The 13,871-nt window shown below is 48.2% G+C and overlaps 1 pseudogene; it reads right to left on the bottom strand.

Annotated features, from left to right (window-relative positions):
- Positions 1-8,074: 8,074 nt before the first annotated feature.
- On the bottom strand, positions 8,075-8,664 carry LOC102820119 (annotated as a pseudogene).
- Between the last annotated feature and the right edge of the window lie 5,207 nt (positions 8,665-13,871).

The following is a 13,871-nucleotide window of genomic DNA, read 5'->3' as shown; positions in this document are numbered from 1 at the left end:
GCGGGGAGAGGCGCGGGGGCGGGGTGAGGGGCAGAGGGCGTCCCCCCTCTGGCCACCTAGTGTTCACGGTCCCGGCCCCAAGGGGGCTTCGCGGACTGGTGGCTCCCACCTTCTGGCCTGCGCAGGAACCCAAGTGGGGTTCTCTGAGCCCCCACCGTGGTCAGTACCAACCTCCTAACCCCTCCCTTGTCTTCAGGTCTGCTACCTCCCTACACACAGCCCCGACCGGCCCTTCATCTCAGTCATTTCCTAGGCGAAAGGGAGATGATCATCTGTGCCCACACTTCACCCTCGGCCTGGGGGTCCCCACTTCTCTACCCCAGAACTGAGGCCTTGCTGGCTGGAGCAGGAGTTGGCGGAGGGGAGTTTACCAAAGTAGGAATAGGTGACCATCAGGTGCTAAGTAGGTGCTGGGGTGCATACATTCTGTGCTCCATCGCTGTTTACTCTGGGGTTAAGATGAGGGTGCCCTGACTCACTGAAGGGTCGAGTTCAATTAACCTCAGTCCCACCCTTTCCCAGTTTTGTAGTCTCCATTTTTATCTCCATAAACAGAGTAATAGAATCCTGGTGTGGCGGCAAAGTCAGCGGTTCAAACTCAACAGCCGCTCCTCGGAAACCCTAGATAGGGTCGCTATGGGTTGGAATGGACTTGACGGCGCTTAACAGCAACAACAACAGTGAGAGTAATGTTAAGTGCCGTCAAGTCGGTTCTGATCCATAGTGACCCATAGGGTTTCCGAGGAGCGGCTGGTTAGCTTGAACGACCAACTTTGCTGTTCAAACCAAGCTTGCAGTCCCGGGCCATTATCTCACAACACTTTGCAGCCCTATAAAGTCCTCACTCTACAATGAGCTTTGCACAGAAAGAGACTGCAGCTTAGAGGGGTTACTTGGCTTGCTAGAGGCAGGCTTTGAGCTCAGGCCAATCTAACTCCCAAGCCTGAGCTTGACTGCCTTCCCACCCCAAGTGACTTCACACACTGGACTCACTGAGATTCTAGTATTTGCTGGTGCCAGTTCGTCTCCAGCCTGAGAACAATCTGGAATGTTCTTTCCCTGAGTGTTGAGGCAGAGTGAGGGTGAGCAGCTCCAGGGGTTCCTTCTCCCACCCTGCTAGCCACACCTCATTCTGGCAGGGCTGAGTGTTGTGAGCAGTGTGTGTACTAATGGATCTAAGGCACAGGGGGCTCTGGAAACTTGGCAGACAGCCATAGGTAATCAAGTGGTTAAGTCATCACTTCCCTCGTTACCTTGGGAACATCTGTATATCCACCAATGTGGATATACAGATCCTACCTCTGCCCCCACACATTACCCTGTCCAATCCACCCCTGATCTTGGAGTAGCAAAGAGGTACCCTCAGTCTACACCCACTGCCTTTCCCTAATGACAGAACCCCAAGTCTCAGAGACACAAAATTGAGGAGAGACGCGTGGGCCCAGGATGCAGGGCCCTGATATGGCGAGGGGTTGGGGGGGGAGCACCCATCCTACTGAATGAGCTGCCCATACACATACATAGTCTGCCATGTCACCGTAAGTGGGGCATTCCTTTGGGTCTTACAGGCCCTGTGGTTTTCCAGAAGCCTCTGGAAAGCTAATCCTCTTTGGAAAGGAGACACCTTGCAAAGTTACCTCACAGAATCTTACAGGTCTTTAAGAGCTGCAATATTGCAGATTAAGAAATTGAGGTGCATCGATGGAAAGAACCTGGTGTAGATTCATATAGTGAATAGAATCCTCATCTCTAGGGCTCCTTCCGCTGCCCACTAAAGTTCTTCTTGTTCAAGATTTCTCCTTGAACAGAAGACTTTAAATGGCCAGCCCTTCAATACCTCCAGGTCTGCCTGGCTCCGCTTCCACCCCCGTTTGTTTCCTCAGCCACATACCTTGTCCTGGGGCTGAGTCTCAGCTGAGACCTCAACCTGTTTGGGATAGGAGGAGGGAAACTCCAGACCACCTCTCTCTCTCTGCTTCCTCTCTCCTTCTCTCCTCTCTGTTTCTCCGGCCCTGCAGCTGCTACCAGCCCCACCCCACCCAGCTCCACCCACCAGCTGCAGCTTAGCCCCTAGGGACCCCCCACCCCCTTTCACCCACCAGGCAGGAAAAGATAATGGAGGGGAATAGCTGGCAGGAGCAACTAGAACCTCCTCAGGCCTCTATTGCAACAACCACCAAGAAGGAGAGGGCTCAGCTAGAGATCACAGAGTTTACCCCTCAGTTAGCGATCACAGAAAAGGGGAGGGAAAGGGTCCTGGTGGGCTCTGGAGTCTGGTACAGCTCCAGGAAAAGGGGAGCCTTGGCGCCACCTGCTGGCCCCTCTGGGTATAACCCTGGGTAGATTTAGGGCATTGGGAGGGGTGAGATGAGGCATGAAGGACAGAGGGGAAGGATTTGAAGAATTGTAGCCGTGGGAGTACGCCTCCCCAGGCCCCATGGTGCATGGGGTGTTTGGCAATGATCTAGATTCTGGAAAAAGCCCTGGAGCCTGGCAGTCAGTGGGAGCTGGGTCCAGGGTGGGAAGAGCTGGGTGGAGTTAGAGGTACCCTGTGTGGGCTTGGAGGAGGCTGTCAGGAACAGACTGTACACCTTAGTACGAAGCTTGACATACAGTAGGTGCTCAATAAATGCTTATTAAACATGTGGAATAAATTTCTTTTTCCCTCATTTCTTTATTGCTTACTGTGTACTGGAAGCCCTGGGTGATACTAATGGTTAACAATCTTGGCTGTTAACCAGTTGGTTGGAGATTTAAGTTCACTTGGAGGTGCCTGAGAAGAGAAGCCTGTTGTTCTACTTTTGAAACCTCAGCCATCGAAACCTCATGGAACACAGTTCTACTCTGATAGACGTGGGACCTGCATGAGTTGGAACTGACTCAACTGCGGCTGATTTTGATGATTTACCAGGCTCAGTGCAACCTTCTGGAAGTACAGTGGTGAGAGAATGATTGAACACATGAAGGAAGAACTGGGTGGGGGCTGAGGGATGGGCCTCTGTTCCCCCAAAGTACGCTGACTTCCATTGGGAAGACTCCACAGACAATCTCCTAGGGGGCTGGCAGCATTTGGGCCCTCCTGGGTGCCAAGAGCTGCCCAGAGTCCAGCACTAATCTAGTGTACAGGTGCCCAAGCCAAACCCCAAGCAACTATTAGAATGGGGAGGCTCCTCTTCACAGCCTGGAATGTGCACTGAGGCCTCTGGACCAGACCCCAAATTACAGGAAGAATCAGGAGAAGAGCAGGAGATTGCTTTGGGGATATAACAATTAAGCAACTACTTTGCTCATGTGAGAAGCTGAGGGTCAGGGAAGTGAGGAGACTTGCCCTGGGTCTCAAAGCCAGTGAAGGATGGAGACAGTCATGTGCTCTAAGTTCAGGGCTCGATCCAGTCCGCCTCTTAACTCCTTTGGGGTTTCTCAGGTCTAGAGGAGGGGTAGGAACCATAGAGGACATCACTTTTTCTTCCCTGTGGGGAAGACCTGAGGAGGCTTCTTGCTCAGAAACTGTTTCTAAGCACAGAGCTGAGACCACAACAGGGAAGGGACCCACTCACCCCACAATTTTCCAGCTAGTGAGCACATTACACACATGGAAGTCCTTTCAACGCTGAGAGGTCAGATGATTGAGTCCATTTTACAGATGGGGACACTGATGCACAAAGCCAATAAATAACTTGCCCTGAGTCATACAGCTAGGAGACACAGGTCTGGCCTAATTCCCCAAATCCCTATCACAGCAATGGTAAGAGCAGCCCAACCCAAGTTTTCCGAGGTGCCTGGAGCTAGATGTGAAGACACAGTGATGAACCAGACTGGCCTGTAGCCTTGAGGATCTCCCTGGGGTTGGGGAGAAGAGAGACCCTCTTAGAATACAGAAACCACCAGGGAAGAACATTAACTTGAGAGGAAAGCAAGGAGGACTTCAGAGAGGAAGTGATACCTGAGCTTACGCAGTGCTGGCAGTCAGGTGAGGAGAAAGAGGCAGAGGGCCTGAGACTTAGGACAGCATAGGATCTAGGTAGCGGGCAGTGTATGAGGAGTGGCAGGGGTAGATGAAGCTGCCCAGACTCTGGACTGTGGTGTAGGAGCAGGATGATTAAGACTGGATTTGAAAAACTGTTCTGAGTTAGGGCTGTTGTTAGCAGTCAAGTCAGTTCCAATTCATAGCAACTCTGTGCACTCCTGGTGTGACAGTGTGAGATCAGCACTGACTGCGAACCACAAGATCAGCAGTTCAAACCCACCAGCTGCTTCTTAGAAACCCTATACAGAACCGGAGGCTAGATGGCACTTAACAACTATGCGCAACAGAATGAAACACTACCCAGTCCTGAACCATCTCACAATTATGTTTGAGGCCACTGTTGCAACCACGGTGTTAATTCATCACATTGGGGGTTTTCCTCTTTTTCACTGACGCTTCACTTAACCAAGCATAATGTCCTTTCTGATAACATGTCTGAAGTATGAGAGAGGAAGTCTTAGCATTCTGGCTTCTACAGAGCATTCTGGCTGTTCTTCTTCCAACACAGATTTATATGTTCTCCTGGCAGTCCCTGGTACTTTTAATATGCTTCTCCAACACCATAACTCAAATGCATCAATTCTTCTACGGTCTTCCTTATTCATTATTCAGCTTCCACATGCATACAAGGATACTGAAAATGCTATGATTTAGGCCAGGCACATCTTTGTCCTCAAAGTGACATTTTTGTTCTTTAACACTTTCAAAAGGTCTTTTGCAGCAGATTTGCCCAATTCATCATTTGATTCAACTGCTGTTTTCTTAAGCGTTGATTGTAGATTCAAGCAAAATGAAATCCTTGACAACTTCAATCTTTTCTCCATTTATCATGATGTTGCTTATTGGTCCTGTTGTGAGGGTTTTATTCATTTAATCAATATTTATTGTTGTTGTTGTTATGTGCTGTGGAGTCGGTTCTGACTCATAGCGACCCTGCACAGGGTTTCCGAGGCTGTTAATCTTTACGGGAGCAGAACGCCTCATCTTTCTCCCGTGGAGCAGCTGGTAGTTTTGAACTGCTGACCTTGAGGTTCACAGCCCGATTCGTAACCACTATGCTACCAGAACTCCAAATTCCAGGATTTAGGGGAATACAAAAGGGAACAAAAGGATGAGGTCCCCATCCCCATGGATCTGACATTCCACTGGGAGAGATAGGCAAGAAACAACTGAGCCACTGACTAAATAAAATACCTTCCAAGACCACAGAGGCTAGGAAAACAAATGGAATGCTGTGGGGGAGAGTGGCTGGGTGTGGTAATGTTAGTGTGGTCTGAGGGAGTAATATTTCAACTGAAGGAAGAAAGAGGCAGGAATGAAATATGTCACTGGAAGGGTGTTCCAGCCATAGCACCAGCAAAGGCCCTGGGGCAGACGCCAGCTTAGCATGTTCAGGAAACTGAGAGAAGCCAGTGAGATCAGAGCTTGGTGAGCAAAAAGGAAGAGTTGAGGGTGGCTGAGGTCAGATAGTACGGGACTTGGAAGTGTGCAAGGGATTTGGGTTTCATATAATTCCATCTGGAAATAGGTTTTTCTTAGGCCCAGAAGCAGGGAAGCACAAACTGGGCAAGGAACTAATGCCACTTGGCCAAGGAACTGAGAAATAAAAGCCAAAAAGAGTGGACAGAAAGAGAAAGTCTTTCCTTGGCGCCAGTGCCCTGAATTCAGACTTCATGCCTCCTGGAAGAAAGTAAATTTCTGTTCATGAAAGTCACACACACTTGTGACATTTCTCTTAGAGCAGCTCTGAGAAACTCAATCATTAAAAAAAAAATTTTGAACATGTGTATGCAATGGACAGGATTGGGGAGAACTGCTTGGTGAACACAGACTTCCTAATCTATTTAATTGCAACTATTAATACCCTAAATTTCCCCCTTCTTGCATGAAGAAATTCCAAATACTGTTGTTTAGGAAGACATGGAGGCCAAGCAGTAGTTTAAAAACAACTACTTCAACCTTAGAACAACAGGGCTCTGGGATACAGGGATTGAGGCATGGTTTGAGTAGGTAAAAGAAGGGAAATGATGTTAAGATGCTTGGCTGTTTTTTTGAATCTTGATTTCTCTTATCTACTACTGTAAAATAGATACTTGAGGGGGAGAGAAAGGAATAGTCAGAAACATCACCATAGAAAGCTTGTAAGTTCGTCTTCAGCCTATAACTGATTGGAATACCTAAACTGGGGCTAGAACTTGCTTAAGGAAGGAGGCTTCCTATGGAGCATTTACATTGCATAAGCCCATAGGTGGAATCTGGATCCCCATCCAGAATTTTCTGAGGTGGGAAATTTCCACTTGAAAGGACAAGCAGACCAGCCTGGAGTAGCTAGAAGAACAGAAGATACTTCTTGAAAGAAAGACCAGCAGGAAAAATCAAAAACAGTAATGGCAGTCTGATTGACTTCTACAAGAACAAGCAAGTTGTTTGCTGGTGAGCTATCAGGGCAAGTGGTCAGGTCCCCTCAGGGCAAACCCCTTTCCAAGACTAAGACTCATGACTTAAACCACGAGCAGACATGTGGTCTTGTTGGTAACCACATTAGTCTACCGATAAGGGGAAGTGGGGGAAAAACAGCAATGAAGTTGTGAGCTAAGTCCGACCACGTACAACAGACTCCTGTCCACCTGGATTGAGACCTGGTTGGCCAGCAGTATGGCTAGACTTGGGGACTCCTGGACGTAGGGAGAGGGACAAGGCTACAGAGCACTGGAGCAGTGAGTGAAGCATCCAGCTGATATGAAGTGAGGGGAGATGCACAAGAACACCCATACTTGCAGATAACACCCATTTGACCTGGCTTCAATGGCTAGATGATCAAAACTTGACTAGAGGAAGAAAGAAGAGGGAAAAAATAGTGTAATCCACTACAATTTGATGAACTTGACCTATGCTTATGGATGTAGTAGCTCAAAAGAGGGAACGAATCTTTACAGTGAGGATCATTCCCACCCCCTCGGTACACAGGATTGACAGGGATGGGCAACTTAGACATTGTCTACCCAAAAAGTGGTGTGTGGGGGGGGGGGGGGACGACAAAGGCACAAAGTGATTGGCTTACAAGCTTTCAAGAGGGAGCCTAGTTTCAGAGGGTGCCGGGGAAGGTAGAATCTCCACTGAGTGCTTTCCAACCTATCTTGATGGGGCTGGTGAAAGGAGATGGGGATAAGACTCTTGTGTTTCAATAGTGAATAATTGCTATCAGGACTGATTTTGAGTGTTGCAAATGTAAAGGTAGACATTTTGTAACAAAAGGAGGGGAGTTGTTGATCTTGCAGTCCAGGAGCGGTGGACCCTGGGACCATCAAGGGAGAAGAGTGGAGTGTGGGACCCTATTCAGAAAAGCAGCAATGCCAGAGATGGAGGCAGAGATGATGATGTGGAGAGACCCTGGACTCAGGGAGGGAAAGTGGCTGTGTGCTGACAGCAGAGAAGTGGGCTTGCGGGGTGTGCCCTTTGGTTGTTTAAATGGTTGAATATTCCTGAGTGCTTCGGTGTACATCCAAAAACAGAAAACCCAGAGGGAATGGAAGCAAATGCTGTTGAATGATGATGCATGGAGGAGATTGTAATCATTGCAATGAAATGAAATATGATAGGATGTATGTAAAGCTGATGTTCTCCCATGTAAACTATGACTCAATTCACAATAAAAACTTAAAAAAAAAAAACAACTACTGCTATTTTCTCCCCCTTTCCTGGATGATCGAACATTTTCCATGGATTATAATAATTACAAAAAAAAATGCTAGCCTTCACTAAATTTAAGCACTAAGACTCAGCTAAGATTTCTCATTGATGGGAAATAAGAGTTTGAATAAAATTAGAATTTAAATAAAAATTGAACAATATTAGCTACAAGAAAATTCCACAATGAACTGAAGAATGAAAAACTTTAAAATTGGGACAAATAGCTAACAATCAGACTAAATTTTGCTACTGAGTATGTTCCATCCTTCCTTCTTCTGTTTCAGTGGGATCTGTTTCTTTATTGTCCAAGGTCTTATATTCCATCTTTGTGACAGGTTCTTTTTATCATTTAGAAATTTAAAATGTTTTCATCTGCAGTTTCCTGGCATTGTGGACCAGGGACACCAAACTCTCCCTAAAATCATTAGTCTCATGCTCTCTGGCAACATTTATGAGTTCATCAAATCAAGTCAATGTCTGTCTGAGTTAAGCCTGAACATTTTTTTTTTGCTGTTCTTAGTCTGTAAGAAAGGCCTGTTTAGCACATAATTCAGTCTTATACTTCTTCTGTATAGCAGTTTGATTTTTTTCTGAAGAAGTTGGAATACTTCCTCACTATAAGGCTGCATCTTCTGGGATTTATCTTCAGGAAGCAAAATGTTTGGAGGAATATGCAAAATCAACCACAGAAACAGCTGCTCCATTTGGCCAAAAAGGTGATCAAAATGTCCTTTTATGAAGTTAAGAAACTTCTCTGTGCATTTATGAATTTGGACAGGGCCGATATCACAGTTTGAGATGCCATTCAGCTTATTCACGACAACCTGTTCAACAGTCTGCATCACTTCAAGCAGGTAGTCTTGAAATGCACTGTAGACTCTAAGTGTGCAAGTCTGTGGTGTGAAGCCAAAGAACTGGGTCTCATACGTCATTGGATCAAAAGACATCTTGGCTTATTTTACTAGGAGATTGTGAAAAATCAAAGAGACAGAGAGTGATGAATTCGATCACGTTTGACTCAATGCCTCAAACTCTACCCTTTTTTGCCTTTGGGGATCTATTCTCAGTTGACCACCAATCAAGAGCAGTGGAGCCAAAGGCCCTATTTTCTTGGGCCACAGAAATGATAAAGGGCAGCGGGAAGCATAGGCAATTGAGTTTAAAATCTCTTCCCTAGCAGAAAGGAGTAGGACAAGAGCCTGGAAGTTAGGCAGCCTTCAGTTTGAACCCAGTTCAGTCTCTGATTGGCAGGGTGACCTCAGGCACCTTTTTTCACTGACAAGGTGGCGATACAAAGTGAAGGTCCCAGGCTCAGGGACCCATCCCATTTCCTACATCTTAGATCCACCTAGGACCTCCCTCCACTTCAGGGAACATGGCTTTGCAGAGCCAGAGCTTGGACAGCAGAGGGCGCCTGCCTTGCCCATAGTCAATCCAGTGCTGTTTTCAGCAGGCAAGGCCCAAGGGACCAAGTCCCAGCTGGTGGCTCTCCCTCCTGTTTTGCTCCCTCAGGCATCAGCCCCAGGATGCCAGCTCCCAGGTGGGCAGACCACAGGTTCAGCAGCCACGTAGAGATTGAATTTTGCCAGTGCTGCTTCTGCACTGTGTACAAGTTACTAAACCTGTCTGAGACTCCGCTGCCACACAGCCCTATAGATTCAGTGACATCAGCCATGGAGAGCATTCCACACACAGAAAGGGTTCAATGCTTAACAGTTACTGTTTTTATTAGCAGTAGTGACGGTTTTATCATATCTTTAAGAGTCTGCAAAAAGGGGTCCAATCAGTGGTGGCTATGACAATGATGATGACCACGCAGGGACGCAGCAATTGTTTATCAGACCAAGGAACATCCAGTGTCTACCTACCTGGCTGTCGTTTACATTGTTGTCATCTTCCTGCTGAAAGCTGCCTTTTGCAAGAACCCGCCCCTAGCCCTCTGCTCAGAGTGGCTCCTTCTGGCCTAGCCTCTGGTCTCAGGAGCCCTTGCTTCTTCAAGGGCTACCTGGGGGGCCAGAAAGGAGGTTGGGGAGCTAGGAACCTGGAGGCTGGATTCTCTCCTTTGTTGGAAGGGAAGGGAACCCACAAGTGAACCTAGGTGGTGCCCCCAGCAGGCGATTCCTGGTGGATTCCTGATGGATTTTGTTCTTACTGTTCACAGTTCCTTTTCTACAGACGGGAAGTAAATGAAAGGAAAGCTAGGCTTCCCTTCACCCTTCCTTCCTGAGACAGGGGGAATCCAATGACCCAGAACCACAAGCTAAGAAGACCGGCTCTAGGGAGACCTTTGCTCCGGACCCACCTGCTCCCAGCTGCCTCCTTGTCTGTGTTTGTGGGTCTCTGGGTCAGTGGTCATGGGTCTGGCATCCAGTGGTCTGATGGGAAGGCAAGAGGCCAAGTCTTGGAGCCTAACAGTTCTGAGCTCAAACTATGGCTCAGTCAATCCTGCTGTGTGACCTCAAACACCTTACTTGACCTCTCTGTTCCTATTTTCTCATTTGGCATCTATTGTAGAGTATTATTGAGTGTACAGGAGATAATTACATGTAAAAAGGAAAACAGTACTTGGAACATAGGAAATACTCGAAAAATGTAGTGGTGGGTATTATTCTTAAGTGGAAGCCCCCTTAAGGGGAATCTTTCCCCAAAATTCCCCTGCATCCGAGTGGGCTAGGATGGCTGTGGGTGTGGGTCACATCAGAACGGACGATGTCCTTACCCAGCTCTTGGACTGTGCATTGGGCATGCCTGTGAAAGGGTGTGCATACTAGGGCGTTGAGTAGCCATGTATATGAAAGGGTAGGCGTGAATGTGCGTGTGTGTGCGCGTGTGTGTGAGAGCATGCATGGACCTAAGGCTGTACCATACCAAGGATTCCCAGGGCACATGCGTACTTGCAGGTACCTGTGAATATACCTGCACTGACTTGGAAGGCCCTTCTGTTCTCTGTTACTATGGGAACAAAGAGGCAATCCCCAACCTCAAGGGAGAGCCTGAAGAACTAAAATGAGAGCTGGCCTAGTCTTCCCATGAAGAGAGACAGATTGGGAACACCAGGACCCTGGGATGGGACAACTGTGACTTAGGGGTGAGGAACTGGAATTCTGGGTACCCACAGACCTTCAGAGAAGCCTGCACTCCTTCAAGGCAGCCTGGTCTATTAGCAAAGGGCTTGGGAGACAGAGCTGGATTCTATCTTGAATCTGACTCTCACTCCTTCACAAGCCCAGGCAGGGAGGCCTGCTCTTTGTGCCTCAGTTTCCTCTTCTATAAAATGGGAATAATAACAGGTGCCCAGCAGAAGTTTTGAGTTGGGATATCACCTTCCCTCTACCCTGCTCTCAAGATTGACATAGTAGGCCTTGAGGACAACCTTCTTCTTTTTGGTTTTGAACATCCTTCTTTCGTGTGCACTGCATGCCATGGTGTTCTGTGGGCTCCTTGAAGAGCTCAGGGAAGGGGCATTTCACAGGAAAGTTGAGGCTCCAAAAGGGAAGTGCCTCCGCCAAGATGGTACAGCGGTTCCTGGGAAGCCATGCCTCAGAGGACTTGGGGTTGTGAGGAGCAGCCCAGGAGGGAATCACCCTATAGTTGCAGTCACTAGGTGCAGCCTTCAGCTGCTGGAAGGTTTCTGGGAGGGTTTCAAAAAGTGCATGGAAAAATGAAATGAAAAGATTATAGATTTTTTCCATGCACTTTTTGAAGACCTCCTATAGATCCCAGTTTACTTTCTTTTAATTTTTTTTCCTTTTTAGATTTTGATTGTTTCAAATGTTTTGCATCATGTTGTAATAAACTTAGGCAGAATTGTACATAAAGTTACTAGTGTAAACACAGCTCCCTGCCCTCCATTCCGCTTCCAGAAGGTAACAGTTGCATTTGCTATGAACCAGGAGTCATTTTCAAATGGTCAGAACCTGCAGCAGATGGTCTAGCAAGAGTGGGAGGAGTGAGCTCCCCACCAGTGGAAACATGTAAGAAAGATCGGGATGCTTATTTATCAGCGAGGTTGTGAAGGGTTCACTTCTGATTACAGGAGGGTGCAAAAAGGCAGGCCTGACTGGCAGGTCCCAGAGGTCCTTCCAGCTGGGAGTTGCTTTTACCTGCAGAGGGGAGGGAGAATTATTGCTGCCCTGGGCAAGGACTGACTAGGGTAGAGCCCAGATGCCTGCATCTCCTCACCTATCCCTACCTTTCCATTTCCCCAGCCTTGACTTCAAGGTTCTTCATTTAGTTTGGGGGAGATCCTGGGATCTGGGGCAAGAGAGGGTGCCAAACTAGTTAGAATAAAGGAAGGTGAAGGTGAACTTTCAAATGTCCACTGGTAGGCAGTAGGGAGTCATTGAAGGTTATTGAGCAGAGGAGGATGATAATTAATTTAGAGAACCGAAAGACACAACCAGAGCAATAAAATAGGGCTGACTTGGGGTGGGGAGATAGGTGGGCAGGTCTTGGGGAAGAAGCAGGTAGGTATAGGGGTGAGGAAGGGGGAGGAGTTCTGAATGGGGGTGGGACCTCAGGCCATTTATGGTTGGAGGGGGAGCCAGAGGCAGAGTGGGCTGGAGGTAGAAGGCCAATAGTTGGAGATATTGCCTGACCAAGGTGTCTGTGGTCACCTGGAAACAAGTTCAGGAAGCGGCTGGAAATGCAGGTCTTCTAAAGAAGGAACCGGCAGGTCAGAGGGTTTTGTTTGTTTTGTTTTTTGCCATCTTTCCTAAAGCTGGAAAGTGGTCATGTCAGACTTAAAAAATGTTATTTCTTTTCATTTTATTCTATATTATCTAAGCATCATATGAGTACAAAAATGATATATCAAGGTGGAAATGCAGTGATTTTAAAAATATGATTGTGGTGAAAATATAACCGTGTCAGAGTTTGAACCTGGGTCTGTTCCCTAAAGCCTGTCGCCTCATATAGAATTAGCAAAGATGCAGTACCTTTTCCTGTCCCTGGGGGTCCTAGCTCCCGGTTTTGCCTAGGGCTCTTTTACCCAGGAGTTGGGGCTCTTCTTGGAGGGCATTGTAGCCTCGGAGAGTCTGAGACCAAGGATCTTCAAGCCCCAGCTTGTGCTCTGTAGAGGGACCTGTCTCAGCCAGGTCTCACCTGGGATTCCCTACCAGCCACCAGGCACCTCAGACAGGAGTGACAGGCAACATTAACAGCAATAACTGTGTGCAGGTCCAATGCCAGGTGCCTCACAGGCGTCATCCCATTGAATCTGTACCACAACCTTGGAGGGAGGCATTAGGATTACTAGGCTGTGAGAGGGGAAATGTCTTGACCCTCTGGCGTAGGGTGGAGTGAGAATCAGGATTCAGCTCTTCCAGGCTGCTGTGTGACTTGGGCAGACAGGGCAACATTCTGAGCTCCAAATAAAAATGAGGGTTGGTTCAAGGGTCCTCAAGATCCCAGGCCCTGGCTTCAGGTCTGCAGTCCAGGCTCCAAGGACCTTCCTGTCTCCCTGCCGCCCCCGCTCTCTGTTCCTCGTTGCCCAGCTCCCTTGGGAACAGCCAGGCTCGCCCCTCCCCCTCCCGGGCTGTGCTCCTGGCAGCAGTGCCACCCTGGGCTCTGGTCCGGGGGTGGTCCCTGGCGGAGAGGGGGAGGGCAGGAGCTGGAGCAGACGGGCTGGGATGCAGACACTCCAGGACACCTCTAGGCTCCCACCTCAGGGCTCATTGTGCTCCAGGCTGAGGTGGGCTGGGCCCTTCGAGAAGGGGCTGCTTGAGGTTTTAATCACTTTATCAATGTTTGTTTGTGTAACTCAGTCCTGAGATGCTTTTCCCTCCATCTGTCCCCGCCATCTGCTCCTATCCGGATTTTCCAGCCCGTTTAAGACCAAGAGAAGAGAGTGGGGGTTGGACCTCCGTGGGGGCTGGTGAGGGGCCACCTTCACCTACCTCACTAAGGGGCTTCCAGGGAGGAGTCTGGGCTTCTGAGTCACACAGAACTGGCTTTGAATTCTAACATTGTCACTGTCTTGCTGTGACACCTCATGCAGGTGTCTTCACCTCTCTGAGCCTCAGTCCTTACACCTGTAAAATGATGAGAACATTGCTGACTGACTTCTCAGGCTTTATGAGGATCAGATAAAGCGGGTGCATGCAAAGCATCCTGCATCCAGCAGGTGCTCAAAAGGGATGTGTCCCTTCACTCA

The sequence above is a fragment of the Chrysochloris asiatica genome, unplaced genomic scaffold (assembly GCF_000296735.1).
Source record: "Chrysochloris asiatica unplaced genomic scaffold, ChrAsi1.0 scaffold00047, whole genome shotgun sequence".
Taxonomy (NCBI): domain Eukaryota; kingdom Metazoa; phylum Chordata; class Mammalia; order Afrosoricida; family Chrysochloridae; genus Chrysochloris; species Chrysochloris asiatica.
Note: the sequence above shows the minus strand (reverse complement) of the source record. Positions and strands in the feature narration are given on the sequence as shown.